General features: G+C 45.9%; 1 protein-coding gene across 2 annotated transcripts in view; it reads left to right on the top strand.

Moving 5' to 3' along the window:
- The window catches only part of LOC140193942 (kelch repeat and BTB domain-containing protein 11), a 50,010-nt gene that overhangs the window by 13,740 nt on the left and 13,880 nt on the right, over nucleotides 1–22,390 (top strand). The window contains exon 1 of one of the 2 annotated variants that reach the window (XM_072251133.1): nucleotides 8,422–8,816. The exons of the other annotated variant lie outside the window; for it this stretch is intronic. The gene's annotated coding sequence lies outside the window, so the exon portion shown is untranslated. Of the gene's footprint in view, nucleotides 1–8,421; nucleotides 8,817–22,390 lie in introns of those variants that run through there. 2 annotated transcript variants of the gene reach the window in all.

Raw genomic sequence — 22,390 nt, 5'->3', positions numbered from 1 at the left:
GCATAAATAAAGTAGACAGTCAGTATCTTTTTCCCAGGGTTGAAATGTCTGATACCAGAAGGTGAGGGGGGTAATTTCAAAGGAGATATGAGGGGCACATTTTTTATACAGAGTGGTGAGTGCCTGGAGTGTGCTGCCTGGGGTGGTGGTAGAGGCAGATATATTAGGGACATTCAAGAGACTTTCAGATGGGCAGATGAATGTGAGAAAAATGGTAGGATATGGATATTGTGTAGGCAGAAGAGATTAGTTTAGTTTCCCCTTATGTTTCCCTTAAACATTTCATCTTTTACTCGTAACATAACCTATACTTGTCGTCTCACCCAACCTCAGTGGAGAAAGCCTGTTCACATTTATTCTGTCTATACCCCTCATAATTTTGAATACCTTCATTAATTCAATCCTCAATCTTCTACATTCCAAGGAATAAAGTTCTAATCTATTCATAACTCAGGTCCTGCTGTCCTGGCAAAATTGTTGTAAATTTTTTCTGGATTCTTTCAATCTTATTTACATTTTTCCTGTAGGCAGGTGATCAAAACTGCACAGAACAGTCCAAATTATGCCTCACCAACATCTTATGCAACTTCAATATAACAACCCAACTCCTGTACACAATACTTCTATCTATGAAAGTCAATGTGCCATTTTCAGCCCATTTTTCCAGCTGGTCCAATCGTGTTGTAAGCATTGATAGACTTCCTCAATGTCCAATACACCCCCAATCTTGTCATCTGCAAATTTACTGATCCAGTTAACCACATTATCATCCAAATTGTTGATATAGATACCAAAACAACAATGAACCCAGCACCGATCCCTATGGTAGTCTACTGGTTACAGGCCTCCAGTCAGACAGACAACTATCTACTACCTCTGTCGGGCTTCTCCTGAAAAGCCAATATCTAATCCAATTTACCAAATCATCTTGAATGCTAAGCAACCGAACCCTCCATGCGGGATGTTGTCAAAAGTCTTGCTGAAGTCCATATAGACAATGTCCACCGCCTTGCTTTCATCAACTTTCTTGGTAACATCCTTGAAAGACTCTGCAAATTTGGTTAGACACGACCTACCATGCACAAAGCCATGCTGATGATCCCCAATCAATCATTGTCTATCCAAATACTCATGTATCCAGTCTCTTAGAATACCTTCCAATAACTTCCCCACCACTGATATCAGGCTCAACGGCCTACAACTTCCTGGTTAGAGCCTTTCTTAAACAGTGAAAGAACATTAGCTATCCTCTAACGGTACCTCACCAGTCACTAAGGATGATTTAACTATCTCTGCTTGGGCCCCTGCAATTTCTGCATTTGCCTTCCACAGCATTCAAGGGAACACTTTGTCAAGCCCTGAGGATTTAGGCCACCCTGATTTGCCTCAAGACAGCAAACATCCTCCACTCGAATCTGTAAATGGTCCATGACCTCCCTGCTGCTTTGCCTCACTTCTATATAATATGTGTCTCTCTCCACTTTAAGATCTCTGCCATGTCTTTTTGCCCCACACTTAGATTACCATTCTGATCTTCCAGAGGACCAATTTTGTCCCTTGCAATCCTTTTGTTCTTAACAGATCTTAGCATTCACTTTCACCATGTGTGCTAGAGCAAGCTCATGTCTCTTTTGGGCTTCCTGATTTCTTTCTTAAGTGTTTTCTTACATTTCTTATACTCCTCAAGTACCTCGTATGTTCTTACCTGCCTATACCTACAATGCACCTCCTTTTTTTTTCTTAACCAGGGTCTCAATATCTCTCAAAAACCAAGGTTCTCTAATCCTATTTTCCTTGTCTTTTATTCTGATAAACACATACAAGTTTTGTACTCTCAAAATTGCACCTTTTAAGGTCTCCCATTTACCAAGTACAGCCAGAAAACAGCCTGTCTCAATGCACACTTGCTGGATCTTTGCTGATGCCATCTAAATGGGTTTTTCTCCAATTTAAATCTCAACCCAAGCTCTACACCTATTCTTTTCCATAATTACCTTGAAACTAATGGCATTCTGTTCACTAGATGCAAAGTGTTCCCCTACACAACCTTCTGTCACCTGCCCTATCTTATTCCCTATTAGGAGATCAAGTATTCCACACTCTCTCATTGGGAGTTCTATTTACTGATTAAGGAAATCTTCCTGAACCACATTTTACAAACTCTATCCCATCCAGTCCTTTTACAGTGTGGGACTCCCAGTCAGTACCTGAGGGGTAAAATCACCTGCTATCACAACCTTATGTTTCTTGCAACAATCAGCGATCTGTCTACAAATTTGTTCCTCTAAATCCCTAAGACTGTTGGATGGTCTGTAATATAGCCCCACTAATGTGATCCTACCCCTCAGTTCCAACCATAAAACCTCACTGGACGAATTCTCCAGTTTGTCCAGACTGAGTACTGCCATGACATTTTCCCTGACTAGTAACACCACCCCTCCTCCTTTAATCCCTCCCACTCTGTCACATCCAACAATGGAACCCCGGAATATTGAAATGCCAGTCCTGCCCTTCCTGCAACCACATCTCACAAATGACTACAATATTATAATTCCATGGGTTGGTCCTGAGCTCATTTGCCTTTCCTGAAATATTTTCATTGAAATATACACAACTCAGAACATTAGTCCCATCATGCTCAACCTTTTGCTTCCGGACTTTGCCTAAGGTCTTAACAACATCTGTCTCCTCTACTGTCCTGGCACTCTGGTTCCCATCCCCTGCAACTCTATTTTGACCCCCTCCCCTCCCCTGTGCAGTACTAGCAAACCTTCCTGCTAGGATATTAGTCCCCCTTTCAGTTCAGGTGCAAACAGTTTTCTTCTGTACAGGTCCCACCTTCCCTGGAAGAGAGCTCAATCATTCAAAAGTCTGCTTAATGAGGGAAACAATAAAAGTGCCCATTTTGACAGAAAAGAATAGAAAAGCATGTTATCCAAACAGTGAGTGGTGAAGGTTACTGGGTGGGAGATAGGAATGCAAAGTTGAAATTGCAATCAGATGAGCCACAAGCTGTTGAATAGCAGGGCAACATGTTGGTCTCAGTGGCCGACTCATGCTCTTAATTTAACACAGTATAAAAATTTTTCATCCCAAGTTCAAATCCCCACTGAGCAAAGCTGATTATTGAACTTCCTCTGTGCTTCCGGCTATTTATTTATTTAGAGATACCGCGTGGAGCAGGTCCTTCTGGACCAATGTGCCACAGCAAAACACTTATTTAACCCTAGCCTAATCGCAGGATAATCTACAATGACCAGTCAGCCTACTAACTAGTCTGTGTCTGGACTCTGGGAGTAAATTGGAGCTCCACACTCTGAACCTTGCTGCTTCTGAAGCTGGTGTGGTTAGTGTTCCTTTCCTTGTTTTATCATTTTTTTGCACAATTAATGAAAAAGTGAACACTGTGGCCCAGAAATCTGATTGAGGCTGGAACAGTATGTACTGCCGTCAGCTGGCTTCTCCCGATATTAGTTAGCTGCACCCTGCGTGATGATTTGAGCATTAAGTACTGTCACTAGCACACCACAGGATGTAATGGTGGGTGGAGGGCATCTGCTGTTGCTGCAAACGCAGCTGTACATCAGGGGTAGGTGGGCAGAGTACACCCCTGACATGACACCTGGGTGTGTAGCGGCAGATACATCAGAGACTTTTAAGAGACTCATAGACCGGCACATGGGATGAAAGGGAAATGGAAGGCTGTGTGGGAGGAAAGGGTTAGATTGATCTTAGAGTAAGTTAAAAGGTCAGCATGACAGTAGGTCAAAGGGCCTGTACTGTGCGTAGTGGTTACCGTGATGCTATTAGAGCTTGGAGCACCGGAGTTCAGAGTTCAATTCTGGCATCCTCTGTAGGAATGTTTGTACATCCTTCCCATGTGCTCATGGGTTTCCACTGGGTTCTCCAGTTTTGTCCCACAGTCCAAAGATATATCAGTTAGCAGGTTAATTGATGGTTGTAAATTGCCCTGTGATTAGGCTATGGTGAAATATGTGGGTTACTGGGTAGCACAGTTTTTCAGCCATAAGAGCCTGTTCCACATCGTATCTCGAAAGAAACAGGTAAAATGTTCTATGAGTATGAAGAGAATGGATGGATATGATGATGCACAGGAGGAGGACATTTGGTATAAATTGACATCAAGATTGGCACAACATTGTGGGCCGAATGGTCTGTGCCGTGCTGTACTGTTTTGTGTTCCAACAGGTTGATGCGCACACAATGCGTAGATCCATGCACTGGGAGTCACAGCTGGCAGAGAGCTTTACAGAGTCAGTATCGAAGGAAAACTGCAAGGAAGGGACAAAATACCACAGTGAGGATTTCCCCGAAGGAGTCAACAGCCAGACCACAGTGGGAACCTGAGGCAAAGGGGGAACGGCTTCATAAGCATGCGCAATTGAAATTGGTTTATTTATTGTCACATGCATCAATATACATGCTTTTCTGGGTGTGTGAGTGGGAGGGAGGGACAGGAAAGTGGTTTGCTTTGTTGTTGTCTCTTTTTATTCTTGTTGCTTGTGTCAGTCTGCTAAGCATTGTGGGCATGCTAAGTTGGCACTGAAATATCTGATGAAATTTGCGGGCCGCCCCCCCCCCAACATGTTTTTAGGTGTGCTGGTTGTTCACTGTATGTTTTGATATACATGTGATAAATGAATCAGAATCTGAGAAAAGCTTGCCTTGCATTCTGTCCATAGAGATGGAATCATTACACAGTGCATTGAGGTAGAACAAGGTAAAATAATAAGAGTGCAGAATAAAGTGTAACAGCTATGGAAAAAGTGCAGTGCAGATAAACAATAGGGTGCAAAGTCATGAAGAGGTAGGTTGTGAGGTCAAGAGTCCAGGTAACTATTTAATAGTCTCATAACAGCAGGATAGGTCAACAAGCATTTCTGCCAATGCTACTTCTCAACAACTGTTACTCCCATACACTCCCACAACATTCTGTGCACTCATGTGTGTTCACTCACCATCAGTCACCACTTCTGCACAACCATATTTCTCCAATACTCAGCTTGTAGACACTGCCAATTATTTAACAGTGGCAGGCATACATTACACTTGGCAGACGTCACACCTGGAGCAGCATCCAGCGGTGGAGTTAAAACTTCGCCTTGCCCTTGAGCTTGGGCAGCACGAAAGGACGGATATCAGGTGGGTGGATCCACCTTGATGTGGATGGAGCTGAGCTCCAACTGTTTATCAACATCACCAAGCATCTGAGCTAAGGTGCAGGGGTGGGGTGAAAGTGCACAAGAGGTGGGGGGGGGGGGGGGGCTTCTGCAATTAGAAACAGTGTGTCACAAAGTTACACAGCGTGGAATCAGGCCCTTCAGACCAAATGGCCCTTGCTGAAAAATATGCCCATCCAAGCAAGCAGCATTTCCCCATCATAAACGAGAAATTCTGCAGATGCTGGAAATCCAAAGCCACACACACACAAAATGCTGGAGGAACTCAGCAGGTCAGGCAGCATCTTTGGAAGTGAATATAACAGTCTACATTTCAGGCCAAGATGCTTCAGGACTGAAAAGGAAGATGCCAGAATAAAAAGGTGAGGGTTAGGGAAAGGAGGATAGTGAGAAAGTGATAGCTGAAGCCAATGAGGTATGAAAGGGAAAGGGCTGGAGAGGAAGGAATCTGATAGGAGAGGAGAATGGACCATAGAGAAAAGGCAAGGAGCAGGCTACCCAGGAGGAGGTGACAGGCAGATAAGAAGAGGTAAGAAGCCCAAGTGGGGAATAGAAGAGGGGAGTGGGAGGGAATTTTTTTAACCAGAGAGGAAACCTCTTGTGCTTTTGATATTCATGCCATCAAGTTGGAAGCTACGCAGATGGAATATGAAGTGCTGCTCCTCCACACTGAAGGTGGTCTCATTGTGGCACAAGAGGAGACCATGGACCAACATGTTGGAATGGGAATTTGGATTAAAGCGTTTGGCCACCAGGAAGTTCTACTTTTGTCAGATGGAGCGAAGGTGCTCGATGAAGTGGTTCCCCCAGTTTAAGACTGGTCTCACCAATGTAGAGGAGGCCACATCGGGAGCACAAGACACAATAGACGGCCCCAGCGCATTCACAGGTGAAGTGTTGCTTCACCGGGAAGGATTGTTTGCAGCTGTGAATGGAGGTGAGGGGTGAGAAGAATGGACCGATGTAGTACTTTGGCTAGTTACAGGTATAAGTGCCAGGAGGGACAAATGAACAAGGGACAAGTATGTCCCCATGTTTTGCCAGTATCACTCTAAAGGTTTCCTATCCATCTGTAATCAGCGTGTTAATTAACAGGTCATGGGTGGTTCCTAATGTGAACCCAGTCATACTGGCCCTGGAATGAGAGGGCCCTGCAGAACATACACCATAAGAAATAGGAACAGAATTAGACTCTGCAACCCATCACCATTTAAACATGGCTAATTTATTATCTCTTTCAATCCCTTTGTTTTTCCTTCTCCCCATAACCTTTGACACCCTTGCTGCATGCACCCAGCATATGTCCTCAGTTGTAGCGAGGACTAGTTCTCAAGCCATGATACTGCCTGTTTGCAGTTACCCGGGGGAGGCGTTGGAGTCGGGCGCTCCACTGAGTGCTGGAGGTGGTGTGGCATGGCATCCATGCTGGAGGCGGCATTAAGCCCGTGGTCTGTTCAAACCCCAGCACCCACCCATAGGTACTTAGACCAGGGTCTGTATAAACCTCAGCACCCAACCATATGTGCTGAGACTAGAGCATTTACAAACCCCAGTGACAACCCATAGCTGCTGAAGCCATGGTCTACACAAACCTCTGCACCCACCCATAGGTACTCAGACCAGGGAGTTTAGAACACACAGCTCCCACCCAAATGTAACCAGACCAGGGAGTTTAGAACCCCCAGTACCCACCCATAGGAAAAGGTATCCCATCCCTGGATGAGGGAGTATATTAAAGGTTACATCCTCCCCACTGAGATCATCCTGCTTTTCCAGTTTCTGTCTTTCAATGATTAGTAATTGACTTATCATTTTCACATATACTGAGATACAATTGGCATGACATCCAGACAGATCATTACAAGTCCACACATCAAGGTAACAAAAAGGAAACAAGCAGATTACAGCTACAGAGAAAGTACAGTGCAGGCAGAAAATAAGGTCCTGGATGAGTTAGAATAGGAGATCAAGTGTTCATCTTTTAGCGTACAATAGGTCTGATTGTGGGATAGAAGCTGCCCTTCAGTCTGGTGTAGGGTCTTGGTTCAGAGCGTCAACTCTTTATTCTCCTCCGTCGATGATGCCTGGCCTCCCGAGTTCCTCCAGAGTCTTGCGTGTGTTATTCTTTATTTCCAACGCATGCAGAATCTCTTGTGCTTTTGAGTCGGGTGTACGTGCTTTCAGGCGTTTGTAGCTGAGGGGAGAAGAGAGGACATTTGGGGTGAGAGGGTTCCTTGATTATGTTAGCTGCCTTCCCAAGGCAACGAGCTGTAGTTAGAGTCCATGGAGGGAGGTTGTTTTGCCTGATGTGCTGAGCTGTGTCCGCAACTCAGCACTTCCTTGCGGTCACGAGAAGAGCATTTGCCGTACCAAGATGTGATGCTTCCGGACCCGATGTTTTCTATGGTGCCTCGATAAAAGTTGGTGAGGTTCAATGGGGACACGCCGAATTTCCTTAGTCTCCAGGGGAAGAAGAGGTGCAGGTGAGCTTTCCTGGCGTTCATGTCTACGCGGTTGGACCAGTTCAAACTGTTCGTGATGTTTATATCCGAAAACTTGACTATCAATCATATTAGAGTATCACTGATATAGAGAGGTGTGTACTCTACCGTCTCCTGAAGTCAGTGACCAGCTCCTTTGTTTGCTGACACTGAGGGTGAAGTTATTGTCTTGACACCATGTCACTCGGCTCTCGCCTTGGTTGGAGACATAGCCCACTGCGGTGGTGCTACCTGCAAACGCAACTAGAGTTCGTGCAAAATCTGGCCGCGTACACCTTTGCAGTGTTGTGTACTCTTCACAACTTCCTGAAATCAATTACCTGCTCCTTCATTTTGCTGAATATTGAGTTAGAGGCTGTTGTCTTGATGCTATTCCACTGGGTTTTCTGCAGCAATAAGCGGATTAGCCAGCCAGAGTTATTACAGTGACGGACGAGATCTGAGGGAGTTTTCTAAGCGCCGTTACCACGATTGGAAACTCCTGCCACCTCACTCGAACGCCTTTTAGAAGTTGGCGCCCACTGATTTGTCAATGTCTCTATTTTCTTCCTCAGTGGCCAATTCCGAGTCCGATGCTATCAGGGAAACAACAGTCCTCTCTCTGTCTGTCTGTCTGTCTCTCTGTCTCTCTCTCTCTCTCTCACACACACACACACTCACAGCCCGTTTGCCAGTCCCACCCACTTCGCTCGCAACATCTCTCTGCAGGCGGACTCTCCTGTTTCACTGAGCCGACCTGCTGTGATCCGGGTACGGAGCGGGCGCAAAAGTGGAACGCACAGAACTCACGGGGGCTGCACTGATCTGGCTTCCAGCTTCTTTTCTTGCAACGGACTATACGCCCCCCCCCCACCTCCTTCCTCACTTTCTGACTGTGAGGCGCCAAGTGCCCGAGCAAAGGTGCAGAGGATCGAGTCGTTCAGCAACTGTGTCCGAGGGTGAGCGAGCTCCGGGTGCATGGAGGCGCCTCCCTCCCCGCTGCTGATGTTGGGACCCGGGTAACGCGGGTAAACTCTGCTCACTCTCGCCTCGTGTGCCAGCTCCCGTTCCCAGCCTTTTCTAGAAAGGTTCTGCAGGTCTGATGCAACTGATGGCGTCTGCACTTCGGCCTTGAGTAAGTGTCCTGATTTTATTCCTATCTGATTTTCTCTGCTCTTGTTTGCTAGCGAGCGTCGGGAGGGGTAAGGGGGTGAGCCTCTCGTTCTGTAGATCGCACCATGACAGCTACCGCCTGTAGCCTCTAACAAGCACCTCCATTCCCTCTGCGAACCAGGGGCGTATTAGGCACTAATGCAGCGCCGGCTTTTGGAGGGCCTGCGACGTTTAGGAACAGACAATTCAAGATTGTTTAATGTCATTTCCAGTACTTAAGTGTAAAGGAGAACAAAATAATTGTTTCTCCAGTTCCGGTGCGGCACAAACAAAAAGATGAAGGACACAATAATGAAATAACACAATAAATACAAATACATATACATGGATTGATTTACGTCTCCTCCCCCTCCTCTTTCTTTCACCGAGACTTGCAGGCAGCCGTCGCCGCTCCGCAGCCCCCCGTAGCTGGGTTCCGTGCGGCGGCCGGGATTGTCGCTTGGCACTCAGTTCCTGCCGCAGACGCATCCTCCGCATTCATTCCCGCAGAAACCGGGAACACCCTCATGTCCAGTTTCGCTGCAGCGAACTCCCGGCCCCAGCGTCGCTGCAAATCCCCGATAAAAAAAACCTGTTGTGTGAGGAAGATGCCTTTATTTATTTGCTGGGGATTGAACCGACACTCAGAATCGAGGGACGACCATTTAGAACAGGGAGAAAGAGGAATTTCTTACCAGAGGGTGGTCGAACTGAGGAATTCATTGCCACAGATGGTTGTGGAGGCCAAGTCATTGGGTATATTTAAAGCTGAGGTTGATCGGTTCTTGATTAGTAAGGGTGTCAAAGGTTGCGTGGAGAGGGCAGGAGAATTGGGTTGAGAGGGATAATGAATCAGCCATGGTGGCGCTGAGTCGATGGGCCGAATGGTCTGATTCTGCACCTTTGTCAGATGGTGTGTGTCCGCTCAGAGGCTCGGGCCCATTGGTCAGACAAACCTGCGGGAGACGGTGCAGCGGCCGCCCCGCTTACAGAGCTCATGGGGCGCCTCGCCCTCTGCTGTATGGCGGTGGCATCCTTTCCCGTTTGTGCTCCTCTGATCGTGGGGTCTTCGCCCTGCTTTTACCGTGAACCGACTCACAGCGCTGCCCAACCCCGGGAGAAGAACAGGGTGAGGCGGTGCTGGAAGAAGGTGTGTGTCTTCCTGTGTAACAGACGCTGAAGGCGCCCAGTCCTCCCGAGGCCGCGTACGGTGCACCTTTGGATTGTGATGGGACGCTCCAGTGTCTGCTCCTCAACCTCAGCGCCAGATGCAGAATCTCCCGAGAATTCAGGAAGGATTTCAATTTGGACAGAGCGCGCTACCCCCACTGTGCAATGTAAAGCAATCCTTTTCCAACCCTCACCTCCTCCCCCCCCCACACACATCACTTCCAAAGTGATATCCCCAGTAACCACAGGTGTAACACCAATTCTCCTCACCTGTCCCTAGAGCTGTTCCCTCACCTGTCACAGCCCCTCAACCCCCTTTCTCACTTGTGAGCACACCCCTTGCTCACCTGTTCAAATATCCCCTTCCTCAGCTGCCCCCTTAACCCCTCGCTCACCTGTCCCTTCACCGCTCTCTCAATTGTCCTCACACCCCTTCCTCACCTGTCCACTCACCCCTCCCTCACCTGTAAGACCCCGAGAGCTTCTCAATACACAGGATGGACCGGACTGCTGATTCAGAAAATTGAAAATATGGGGTCTGTGCTTCATGATAAACCCTTCGTAGTGCTCAGACACAATGGTCTTGTTTCAAATCCTGGAACAGCTAATGATTAAATGGCAACCATTCTACTTACCAAGAGAGTTTTCTGTGATCCTGACTGCAGTTTACCTACAATCAAAGGTGGGTGTTAAACAGGCACTCAAAGCAAACATGATCTTTTATATCATTGTCGGGGACTTCAATATGCTAAATTATCAGCAACATATAACCTACAGCACCGGGGGCCCAACACACTCAACCACTGCTTTACTCTAATTACGAATGCCTACCGTTCCATCCCTAGACTGCAATTCAGGATATCTGATCACTTGGCAGTCCTCCTACCTGTATACAGGAAGGCACGAAAGAGAAAGGCTCCAATGATGACAAGAAAGAGGTGGTTGTGGGAGGCAGAGAAGCTGCTATGGGTTTTCTTTGAGTGGGTAGACAGGGCCGTGTTCAAGGACTCATCAGAGGATCTGAACGAATACACCATAGTTGTCACAGAGTTTATAAAAACAGTCAAAACAAAATCATTCTGAGTCTGCCCCAACCAGATGCTCTGGATGAACCATGATATCCACAATCTGCTGAAGGCCACATCAGTGGCTTTCAGGTCTGGCAACCAATTAAGAGACAAGAAATCCACCTGCAATGTCCTGACAGCCATCTCATGGGTGAAGTGCAATTCCAGACCAAACATGAATAACTGAAGGATGCTGGACAGCTGTGGCAGGACTTGAACGTTATCACCTCTTACAAAGTGAAACCAAGCAACACAGGTGACAACAAGGCTTCATTCCCAGATGAGTTCAATAACTTCTATACTTGCTTTGACCATCAATACATGGAGGAATCTTCATGACCTCCCACAGCTCTTGATAACCCTGTGATTCCAGTCTCTAGGATCCACTAGAGAACATCCTTCAGGAAGGTGAACCCATGGAAAGCATCCAGCTCAGATGGAGTACCTGCTCAAGTACTACAAATTTTGCTGATCAACTAGCTGGAGTGTTCAATAGTACTTTTAACCTCACACTTTGGCAGACTGAGAGACCCACCTGCTTCAGACAAGCTTCAATTATAGCAGTGCCTCAGAAGAACATGCTAACCTGCCTCAATTACTATCATCCAGTAGCACTAATATCCACTAGTATGAAGTGCTCTGAGAGGTCGGTGATGAAACCTATCTGCCTGAGAAGTGACTTGGATCTGCTCCAAATTACCTAACAAATCTGCAGAAGATGCCATTTCATTGGCTCGTCACTCATCCCTGGAACATCTGGCCATTGAAGATATATATATCAGGATGCTCTCCATCAACTACAGCTCAACATTCAATACCATCATCCCCTCAAAACCAATCAATATTCAAAACTGTGGCCTCAATACTTCCTTTTGCAATTGGATCCTCAATTTCCTCACTTTAGACCTCAGTCAGTTCAGGTTGGCAAAAGCATCTCCACAATCACTATCAGCACAGGTGAACCACAAGACTGTGGGCTTAGCCCCCTGCTCTACTCATTTTATACCTATGGCTGTGAGGCTTAGCACGACTCCAATGCCATATTTAAGTTTGCTGACAACACCACTGACACTGGCCCAAACAAAGCTGGTGATGAATCAGCATATAGGAGGGAGATTTAAGAACTTGGCTGAGTGATGCCACAACAACAACCTCTCACTCAATGTCAGCAAGAACTAGAAGGAAATCGCGGCCCATGAGCCAGTCCTCATCAGGGGATCAGAGTTGGAGAGAATCAGCTACTAGAGGATCTGTCCTGAGTCCAGCGTGTAATTGCCATTGTGAAGATAACATGGCAGCACCTCTATTTCTTTAGAAGTTTGTGAAGATTCAGCATGACATCTAAAACTTTGACAGATAGATGAGTGGTGGGGAGTATATTGACTGGTTAAATTACAGCCTAGTATGGAAACACCAATGCCCTGAAAAGAAAATTCTATAAAAGTAGTGGATGCAGCTCAGTCCATCACAGGTAAAGTCCTCCCCACTATTAAGCACATCTGTACAGAGTGCTGTCTCAGGGAAGCAGCATCCATTTTCAAGGACCCTCACCCTCCAAGCCATACACTCTTCTCACTGCTTTCATCAGGAAGGAGTTACAGAAGCCTCGGGACTCTCTTCACCAGGTTCAATAACAGTTATTACACCTCAACCACTAGGTTCTTGAACCAGAGGGGATAACTTCACTCAATTTCACTCGCCCAATTACCGAACTGTTCCCATGATGTATGTTGTTTATTTATTTGTTTATGATTGAACCTTTTCCTGTAACTCAGGTCCTTAAGTCCTGGCAGCATTCTTGTAAGTTGTCTCTGCACTCTTTCAATTTTTTTGACATATTTCTGTAGGTAGCTGACCAGAACTGCAAACAATACTCCAAATTAGGCCTCACCAATGTCTTATACAACTTCAGCATAACACCCCAACTCATGGACTCAATTAACACACATAAACGTTGCTGGTGAACGCAGCAGGCCAGGCAGCATCTCTAGGAAGAGGTACAGTCAACGTTTCAGCCCGAGACCCTTCGTCAGGACTAACTGAAGGAAGAGCTAGTAAGAGATTTGGAAGTGGGAGGGGGAGGGGAGATCCAAAATGATAGGAGAAGACAGGAGGGAGAGGGATGGAGCCAAGAGCTGGACAGGTGATTGGCAAAAGGGATATGAGAGGATCATGGGACAGGAGGCCTAGGGAGGATGAAAAGGGGGAGGAAGAAACCCAGAGGATGGGCAAGGGGAATGGTGAGAGGGACAGAGGGAGAAAAAGGAGAGAGAGAAAAAAAAACCCATGGGCACCCCTATGGGTCCCAGCTATGCCTGCCTTTTTGTTGGCTTTGTGGAACAATCTATGTTCCAGACCTGTTCCAGTATCTGTCCCCCACTTTTCCTTTGCTACATTGACGACTGCATTGGCGCTGCTTCCTGCACGCATGCTGAGCTCGTTGATTTTATTAACTTTGTGTCCAACTTTCACCCTGCCCTCAAGTTTACCTGGTCCATTTCCGACACCTCCCTCCCCTTTCTAGATCTTTCCGTCTCTATCTCTGGAGACAGCTTATCTACTGATGTCTACTATAAGCCTACTGACTCGCACAGCTATCTGGACTATTCCTCTTCTCACCCTGTCTCTTGCAAAAATGTCAACCCCTTCTTGCAATTCCTCCGTCTCCGCCGCATCTGCTCTCAGGATGAGGCTTTTCATTCCAGGACGAAGGAGATGTCCTGCTTTTTTAAAGAAAAGGGCTTCCCTTCCTCTACCATCAACTCTGCTCTCAAATGCATCTAAATCTCCCCCATTTCATGCACATCTGCTCTCACTCCATCCTCCCGCCACCCCACTAGGAATAGGGTTCCCCTTGTCCTCACTTACTACCCCATCAGCCTCCGGGTCCAACATATAATTCTCCGTAACTTCCACCACCACCAACGGGATCCCACCACTAAGCACATCTTTCCCTCCCCCCCCCACTTTCCGCAGGGATAGCTCCCTACGTGACTCCCTTGTCCATTCATCCCCCCCCCATCCCCTCTCCACCAATCTCCCTCCTGCCACTTATCCTTGTAAGCGGAACAAGTGCTACACATGCCCTTACACTTCCTCCCTCACTACCATTCAGGGCTCCAGACAGTCCTTCCAGGTGAGGCGACACTTCACCTGTGAGTCGGCTGGGATGATATACTGCGTCCAGTGCTCCTGATACAGCCTTCTATATATTGGCGAGACCTGACACAGACTGGGAGATTGTTTTGCTGAACACCTTCGCTCTGTCCGCCAGAGAAAGCAGGATCCCCCAGTGGCCACACATTTTAATTCCACATCCCATTCCCATTCTGACATGTCTATCCACGGCCTCCTTTACTGTAAAGATGAAGCCACACTCAGGTTGGAGGAACAACACCTTATATTCCGCCTAGGTAGCATCCAACCTGATGGCATGAACATTGACTTCTCAAACTTCTGCTAATGCCCCACCTCCCCCTCGTACCCCATCCGTTATTTATTTATTTATATACACATTTTTTTCTCTCTCTCTCCTTTTTCTCCCTCTGTCCCTCTCACCATAACCCTTGCCCATCCTCTTGGTTTCCCCCCTCCCCCTTTTCTTTCTCCCTAGGCCTCCCATCCCATGACCCTTTCATACCCCTTTTGCTAATCAACTGTCCAGCTCTTGGCTCCATCCCTCCCCCTCCTGTCTTCAACTATCATTTTGGATCTCCCCCTCCCCCTCCCCCTCCCACTTTCAAATCTCTTACTAGCTCTTCTTTCAGTTAATCCTGACGAAGGGTCTCGGCCCGAAACGTCGACTGTACCTCTTCCGAGAGATGCTGCCTGGCCTGCTACATTCCACCAGAAACTTCTATGTGTGTTGCTTGAAATTCCAGCATCTGCAGATTTCCTCGTGTTCATGTACTCAATTCTTTGATATATGAAGACTAATGTGCCAAAAGCTTTCTTTATAACTATATTTACCTGTGATGCCACTTTCCAGAAATTATAGATCTATATCCCCAGATCCTTCTGTTCTCCTGCACTCCTCAGTGCTCTACCGCTCACTGTGTAAAGTTGCCCTCCCAAAGTGTGACACCTCACACTTGTATGCATTGAATTCCATCTGCCATTTTTCAGCTCTTTTTACCATCTGGTCCAGATCATACTACAAGCTTTGATAGCCTTTCTTGCTGTCCATAATGCTCCAGTCTTGGTGTCACCTGCAAATTTGCTGATCAAGTTTACAACATTATCATCCAAATCATTGATATAGATGACAAACAACAATGGACCCAGCTCTGATCCATGCAGCAATCCACCAGTTACAGGCCTCCAGTCAGAGAGACAACCATCTACTTCCACTCTCTGGCTCCTCCCGCAAAACCAATGTCTAATCCCATTTACTACCTCAGCTTGAATGCCAAGCAACTGAACTTTCTTAACTAATCTACCATGTGGATCATCTGCCTAACACACCTCTCACATGGCTCCACCACCTATCACTTGCCAGCTCTTGCCTTATCCCTTCCCCTCACCTCCTTATACTATCTCCCTTCTACCTTTTAGTTCAAGTTCTCAACCTAAAAGATTGGCTATCGATTTCCCTCCATAGATGCTGCCTGACCCACTGAGTTCCCCCAGCATTTTGCGTTTTGCTCCAGAATTCCAGCGTCTGCAGTCTCCTGTATCTCCATACTGCGCCACCATCCTTATTTTAAAAATATTATCCTTAAATATCTAGTTTTAAGCTTTTTCAGGGGATAAAATGTTAAAGGTTTACAATTTCTATTTCTGCAAAAATGTCTTAAGTCTCTTCTATTGAGGTGGATCTCAGTCTTTTGTGTGCCCCGTGTGCAATGCATGTCACCAATTAATATGCAGTGTAATGTTGTGATTCACACTATATGGATAAAGGAATTGTGTTTCTCAAACTGCCAATGGTTATATTAACAGCGTCTGATTAATAGTTTTACGGTGAGAAACAATCTGTTCAGTTCCCACAGAGTCTGTTCTCAGCAGAGGGGTAGTGGTTTCAGTGGTTACTGAGATTATCTGGAATTTATCCACTTTAACTAATTCCTGCAGAGGCAGGGACTAAGGGATTGGGATTGCCGGTTAAACTTCTGATGTTCTCATTCATGGGGTAGTTGGCGTGGTTGTTTCCAACATGTAGTCACCATGGAACTGAATCGGTGTGTGTGACACTCTGCTGGGTTTCAATGGGGCACAAGGTTCCCTGGGTGGACGGTATTGAGCTGTCTGTCATGGTGACTGTGATCTTTGACCATTTTCTCCTTGGGCACCTTCCTCTCCTTGACACCTTGGAGCCTTCTTTCCAGCAGACATATGCACAAGGTCATCTTCTTGAGGCATCTCCTTCTGATGATGTTCCCGATGCTGGGAAGGCCCATGCCCATAATAGCACTGGCTGAGTTTACAACCCTCTGCAGCATTTTCAGAATAGAATCAGCTTTCATATTAGTCAGATATGTCAAGAAATTTGTTGTTTTGTGGCAGCAGTACATTGCAATACACAATAAAAACTATAAATTACCATAAGAAGTGTATATACAAAATTGAATTAAATAAGTAGTGCAGAAGAGAGGGAAAGAGTGTTCATGATGGAACTGGCTGAGATCACAACTTTCTGCAGCTTCTTCTGATCTTGTGCAGTGGCCCGTCCATACCAGACAGTGATACAACCAGTGAGAATGCTCTCCATGGTAAATCTGCAAAAAAATGTCTTTGGTGACACTCATCAACCACCGAATGAAATGTAGCCAATGCTGTTTAATTGTATCAACATGTTGGGCCCAGGATAGACCTTTGGAGATGTTGACAACCAGGAACTTGAAACAGCTCACCTTTTTCACTTCTGACCTCTCGAGGAAGACTGGTATGTTTTCCCTCAACTTCTTGTTCCTGAAGTCAATTTGATTTCTTGAAATCAATTCCTTGGTCTTACTCATGTTCAGAGCAAGGTTGTTGCTGTGACAGCGCCTGACCAGCTAACCTCTCTTGCTTCTGCATGTCTCCTCATCACCTTCTGAAATTCTGCCAATAATTGTTGTGTCCTTGCCAAATTTATTTCTATCCTGTGCAGTGGCCCCTCCAAATTGTCAATGTTTCTCATCAAAACCCTGCATCAGGACTGAGAAGGCAAATGGCCAGTCTGGGTGGGGGGGTGCGCAGGGTGAATGGTGCCCAAGGTGGTGATTGGTAGACTGAGGGGCTGAGGGTTTTATGGATATATCACACTACCCCCTTTGTATTCACTTCTCTGTGGATACAACACACTACCCTTTGTTCTCACTATTCTGTGCACACACTACCTCTTTGAGGTCACTATTCTGTGCATGACACACTACCCCTTTCTATGCACACAATGCACTACCCCTTTGTACACACTATTCTGTGCACAGTGCACTACTCATGCCTCATCTTCCTCGCTTTAATCACAAAATAAATGTACCACTCCCCCTTCAGTCCACCTTCCAGTCTCACCCATTCCTCTCCACTCTCAGTCCTGATGAAGGGTCTCAATTCAAATTCCTTTTCTCTGCCACAGATGCTGCTCGGCCCACTGAGTTCTTCCATCTGATTGTCTGTTGCCTGCAGGACTTGGCCTCTGAGTTAATGTTCAGCACTAGATGACTCTTCAGAGGGTTTTCCCCTTTGGAGCGAAGGAGAATGAGAGGTGACTTGATAGAGGTGAATAAGATGATGAGAGGCACATTTCGAATTGACAACCAGTACCTTTCTTCCCAGGGTGGCAGTGGCCAGTATCAGAGGACCTCTGTTTAAGGTGAGAGGAGGAAATTTTAGAGGAGGTAAGACCAGAAGATACAGGGGCAGAAGTAGGGCATTTGACACCTTGAGTCTGCTCCCTCATTTCGTCATTATGGATTTATTCTACTTCTTATCCCATTATCCTGTCTTCCCCCATAACCTCTGATGTCTTTACTAATCAACAACCTCTCAATCGCCACTTCAAATATACCCAATGACTTGGCCTCCACAGCTATTTGTAGCAAAGATTTACCACCCTCTGGCTAAAGAAACTTTTTCATTTGTATTCTAAAGGGACTTCCTTCTGTTCAAAGGTTGTGCCCTTTAATACTACATTCTCCCACAATTGAAAACATCCTCTCCCCTATCCACTCTGTCTAGGTCTTTCATATCCAGCAGGTTTCAATGAGATCCCCCCCCCCCACCACCACCACCACCACCACCCCACTCTTTCTTCTTAACTCCAGACAGTACAGTTCTAGAGCCATCAAATGCTCTTTATACATTAACACTTTCTTCCCAGGATCACTCTCGTAAATTCCTCTGGACCCTCTCCAATGCCAACACATCCTTTCGTAGATATTGGATCCAAAACCACAAACACAATTCCAAGTGCAGTCTCACCAATACCTTAGTCCTCTCAAAATTAATGCTAACATTGCATTTTCCTTCCTTACCACTGACTTAACTTGGGCGCCACAGTAGTGTAGCGGTTAATTGCTGCTATTACAGCTTGGACATTGAAGTTCAATTCTGATGTCATCTGTAAGGAGTCTATATGTCCTTCCCATGGAATGCATGGTTTTCTCCAGGTGCTCCAGTTTCCTGCAACAGTCCAAAGACATGCAGGATAGGTGAATTGATCATTGTGAATTGTCTTGTGATATGGTTAGGGTTAAATCGGAATGCTGAGGTGGCGAAGCTCAAGGAGCCGGAAGGGCCTATTCCACACTATATTGCTAAGTAAAATAAATAATTTTAAACCTGCAAAGGATCTTTAGGGAATCCTGCACGAGGATTCCAAATCTCTTTGCATCTCTGATTTCCAAATTCGCTATCCATTTAAGAAACACTCTTTCTTCTGCTAAAGTGCATGACCATATCTCAGAAAGGATGTGTTGTCATTGGAGAGAGTCCAGAGGAGGTTCACAAGGATGATTCCAGGAATGAAGTTAAAATATGAGGAGCGTTTGGCAGCTTTGGGCCTGTACTCACTGGAATTCAGAAGAATGCAGGGGGATCTTATTGAAACCTACCAAATGTTGAAAAGACTAAATAAGTTGGATGTGGAGAGGGTGTTTCCTATGGTGGGGGTATCCAAAACTAGAGGGCACAGTCTTAAAATTGAGGGCTGACCTTTCAGAACAGAGGAAAGGAGGGATTTTTTTAGCTCGAGAGTAGTGAATCTGTGGAATGCTCTGCCGCAAACTGAGGTGGCGGCCAATCCGTTGGTACAGTACAGTATATTTAAAGTGGAGGTTGATAGTTTCCTGATTGGTCAGGTAATCAAAAGGATATGGTGAGATGGCAGAGCAGACTCAATGGGCTGAATAGCCTGATTCTGCTCCTATGCCTTATGGTCTACACTGCCATTTCTTTGCCGATTGTCCCAATTTGTCCAAGTCCTTCTCCCGACTCCCTGCTTCCTCAATGCTACCTGCCCCTCCACCTATGTTTGTATCATCAGCAAACTTGACCACAAAGCCATCAATTCCGTCATCCAAATCATTGACATATAACATGAAAAGAAGCAGTCCAACATCTTTCAACCACTGAAGCCAGGCTAACCGCCTATAATTTCCTTTCATCTGCCTCCCTCCCTTCTTAAAGAGGGTCGTGATATTTGCAGTTTTCAAGTCCTCTGGCTGATTTGCAGAAACTAGTGATTCTTGAAAGATCACTATTAAGGCTGCCATAATCTCTTCAGTTACCTCTTTCGAAATCCTGTGGTATAATCTGTCTGGTCTAGTTGACAATCACTTTTAGACCTTTCAGCTTCCCAAACACCTTCTCCTTAGTAATAGCTACTATACTCACCTCCATCCCCTGACATTCAAGTTTCTGGCATGGAGTGCTGGTGTCTTCCATAGAAAAGACTGATGTAGAATACAGGAGGTGAAGGGGGGGTGGGGGTGGTTGTGGAGAAAGGTGACAGATAAGGGAGGGTTGCAATTTGGACATGAGTCTCTATGTAGGAACTGATTTGCCAGTGGGAATTGTTGCTTGGCCCGTTGTTAACGTATCGAAGTAAATCAAATTGCATGTTGTATATGTCACAATATACTACCTTGACATTCATTTTCTTACAAGCATTTACAGGAGAACAGAGAAATACAATAGAATCAATGAAAAACCACACACAAAGGCTGACAAACAATCAATGTGCAAAAGACGACAAACCACGCAAATAATTTTTTGAAGAAGTAAATAAATAATACTGAGAACATCAGTTGTAGAGTCCTTGAAAGTAAGACCATAGGTTGTGGAATCTGTTCAGAGTTAAGATAAGTGAGGTTTTCCATGGTGGTTCAGGAGCCTGATGGTTGTGGGGTGATTATTGTTCTTGAACCCCCAAGTCCAAGTTCTTGTTCAACTGTACACATGTATACCGCCAAAAGAAACAACATCCCTCCTGACTAAGGTGCACAACACAGTACGTATACTCACACACATAAGGTAGCATTACCACAAGTAACATGTATTTATGTGACAAGTTAAGAAGTAAACAGTAAAACTACTGGCACTTCAACACAAAATAATCTGCAGATGCTGGGGTCAAAGCAACGCTCACAACACGCTGGAGGAACTCAGCAGGTCGGGCAGCATCCGTGGAAACGATCAGTCAACGATCAGATGAAGGGTTCCAGCCCGATATGTCGACTGATCGTTTCCACGGATGCTGCCCGACCTGCTGACTACTGGCACTTTGGTGGCAGGGAAACTTAGTGGTGTGAGACCCAAGGCTCCTGTACCTCCTTCCTGATGACAGCTGCTAAAAGAGAGCATGGTCTAGACAGTGGAATCTTTGATGATGGATGTTGCTTTCTTGTGGCAGCACTCCTTGTAGATACCCTACAGTGGTGGGGAAGGCTTTGCCTGTGTTGGACTGAGCTGTATCTACTGCTTCCTGTAACCTTTTTCCAAGTTTATGGAGGTATAAAGATAGTGCCTAGATCCATTCCTGTGTGATTGTTCTTCAGTAGTTTGGCCAAGATTTGTAACTCCCCCACTGTTAGGAAGGTTTCGTTTTGCACGTTCAAGTGTGGTGGTACAATTTTATTCAAGGTGCAACAGACAGAAATGGCATGTTTTATATAGTGTGCAGATGTGTGGGATGTGGGGGTGGGGTGTGGTAACTTCTGGGCAAATGCTGTTACTGCCCGTCACAGCTCTCCAGACTGCAGAATCAAATTGCCAAATCGTCCCCTCCTACCTGGTTGCATATGCAAACAGATCAAGTTATAAACTGAGAAATCTGTCCCCACAATGGTTGCCACATTTACTAGTGAGCATGGCTTCGTGACAAGACCATAAGACATAGGAACAGTATTAGGCCAATCAGCCCATTGAGTCTGCTCTGCCATTCCATCATGGCTGATTTATTATCCCCCTCAACCCCACTTGATTTATTTATTCTTGTTTATAGATACAGCATGGTAACAGGTCCCTCTCTCTCATTTGACCAATTAACCTTCTTTCTGAAGTTCAGGTGCAAGTGCAAGTTCAGGTTTATTGCCATCTGGGGGTACTTATAAACAATCAAATGAAACAACGTTCCTCTGGACCACGGTGCACCAACAAAACATACAGAACATAGAACAGTACAGCACAGTACAGGCCCTTCGGCCCACAATGTTGTGCCAACCCTCAAACCCTGCCTCCCATATAACCCCCACCTTAAATTCCTCCATTTACCTGTCTAGTAGTCTCTTAAACTTCACTAGTGTATCTGCCTCCACCACTGACTCAGGCAGTGCATTCCACGCACCAACCACTCTCTGAGTAAAAAACCTTCCTCTAATATCCCCCTTGAACTTCCCACCCCTTACCTTAAAGCCATGTCCTCTTGTATTGAGCAGTGGTGCCCTGGGGAAGAGGCGCTGGCTATCCACTCTATCTATTCCTCTTATTATCTTGTACACCTCTATCATGTCTCCTTTCATCCTCCTCTCCAAAGAGTAAAGCCCTAGCTCCCTTAATCTCTGATCATAATGCATACTCTCTAAACCAGGCAGCATCCTGGTACATCTCCTCTGTACCCTTTCCAATGCTTCCGCATCCTTCCTATAGTGAGGTGACCAGAACTGGACACTCCAAGTGTGGCCTAACCAGAGTTTTATAGAGCTGCATCATTACATCACGACTCTTAAACTCTATCCGTCGACTTATGAAAGCTAACACCCCATAAGCTTTCTTAACTACCCTATCCACCTGTGAGGCAAATTTCAGGGATCTGTGGACATGTACCCCCAGATCCCTCTGCTCCTCCACATTACCAAGTATCCTGCCATTTTTTTGTACTCTGCCTTGGAGCATACACTGC

The sequence above is a fragment of the Mobula birostris genome, chromosome 2, assembly GCF_030028105.1.
Source record: "Mobula birostris isolate sMobBir1 chromosome 2, sMobBir1.hap1, whole genome shotgun sequence".
Taxonomy (NCBI): domain Eukaryota; kingdom Metazoa; phylum Chordata; class Chondrichthyes; order Myliobatiformes; family Myliobatidae; genus Mobula; species Mobula birostris.
This window is presented reverse-complemented; position numbering and strand designations above follow the sequence as displayed.